The sequence below is a fragment of the Euprymna scolopes genome, chromosome 15, assembly GCF_053919585.1.
Source record: "Euprymna scolopes isolate OS-2025 chromosome 15, ASM5391958v1, whole genome shotgun sequence".
In the NCBI taxonomy this organism is placed as follows: Eukaryota; Metazoa; Mollusca; class Cephalopoda; order Sepiida; family Sepiolidae; genus Euprymna; species Euprymna scolopes.
Window position 1 is genome coordinate 70,092,961 of NC_136496.1, and position 2,118 is coordinate 70,095,078.

The following is a 2,118-nucleotide window of genomic DNA, read 5'->3' on the forward strand; positions in this document are numbered from 1 at the left end:
CAGCTGATTGTTGGATAATTTAATTCTGAATGTGTATATATATATATATATATATATATATATATATATATATTTAAATAAGGGGGTAGTCACCAACAATGTGTATTTTTTAACATTATTTTATTATTCCGTGTCTTGGTTTTTCATTGAGAATTTATGTGTGGATGATCATTGTAATAATGTTTTTTAAATCATTGAAATCGTTTTTAAATCATTGAAATCGTTTTTAACGCGTTTCAGACGTTCTGTGAAGCGTCCTCTTCAGAAATTATTTTCAAAATGCGTTGGAGATGTAAAAATAGCATTTTCGTAGTTCATTTGAAATGTTTCCAAGAGGTGGAAACGTGTGTCTATTCATTGGAATGTTCAATTGTTAGATACTTTAAACCTACCAATGAATGTAGCAATTGTTAGATACTTTAAACCTACCAATGAATGTAGCAATTGTTAGATACTTTAAACCTACCAATGAATGTAGCAATTGTTAGATACTTTAAACCTACCAATGAATGTAGCAATTGTTAGATACTTTAAACCTACCAATGAATGTAGAAATTGTTAGATACTTTAAACCTACCAATGAATGTAGCAATTGTTAGATACTTTAAACCTACCAATGAATGTAGCAATTGTTAGATACTTTAAACCTACCAATGAATGTAGCAATTGTTAGATACTTTATTGACTGATTATATGCATTAATTATTATAGGTGGTGTTTTCTATGGTGTGAGAGAATGACCCTGTGTTTAAAATTAAATTATGTTCTTTTAAGTTTACTTTTTAATGGCGATACATTATAGAAACCTGTACGTTGTTTAATTGTGCTTGAATTTACGATAAGCGCTGATTCAAGAAGTCTCCGTTGCAGCTTGTTTGAAAAATATTTAACTATTTTTGCTTGTTTGAAGTCAAAATTATAATTATGCTGCAATGAATGAAAGAATAACGCATTCAGAAAACTGCTATTTCTTATATCTCTTTTATGTTTATTGGGCCTTGTCTCTAATGCACGTTGGGTTTCATCAACTTATATATGATGGCAATTTTGGCAAGAAACAGTGTATATGCCTGCATTGGAAATTGGTTTGTTTTAGATATGTTTTGCTGTTTTTAATGCTTGTTTTATAGTTTGTGATGTGGTTTGTATGATTGGAATTCCTAGTTTGTTTAGTGTATTGCAAATTATTGTATTATTGGTGCGTGTAGGTGAAAGAAGATGTCTGTTTATGAGAGAAGTGTCTGGTGTATATGATTTTTGCTTATTTATCCTGAAAAATATTTGTGTTTTTAAGCATTTAATATAAAATAGGGTTTTCAAAGTATTTGTGAGGTATTTGAATTCTTCATCCAGATATTCTGAACTGTAAATTCTGAATGCACCTAAGTAGAAACCAATTACCATACTTGTTTTTATTTTGTTATTATGGCGTGAGTAGAAATGTATGTAATCATTTTTGTGTGTAGCTTTTCGTTGAACTTTGAAGGATAGTTTATTATTAGATTTTATAAGAATATGTCTAGAAAAGGTAATGAGTGATTGTTTTCTGTTTTATTAATGAACACATAACTTGGTTTGTTCCTTTGTTATCTCTTTCTTTCTCTCTTTCTTTCTTTCTCTCTCTCTCTCTCTCTCTCTCTCTCTCTTTATATATACATGTGTGTGTGTGTGTGTGTGTGTGTGTGTGTGTGTGTGTGTGTGTGTGTGTGTGTGTGTGTGTGTAAATTATGGAAAAATATTCCAACATAATGGGAATGAAAATGGAACAAACAAATTTATTTATATATCCGTCAACGTTTCATCTTCATTAAGACTATGGAGCACGTCCATCAAATCCATTGCCAAGGTCGCCGAAAAAATAGTTGGATTATTGTACCGTTCTAGTAGATATCTCACTTCTGATGCAATCCTCTACCTGTATAAGAGCCAAGTATGTCCTAGAATGAAGTTCTGTTGCCTCATCTGGGCAAGAGCTAGTCGGAGGGCCTATCTTGCCCTGACAGAGTTCAAACCCGGTTTCAAAACCTGGCGGGTGATGTCTTTTTTTCTTCTCTTCCCTGCAACTTCTTTCCCACAGAGACGTTGTGAGTCTGTCTCTGCTCTATCGTTATTTTTTAT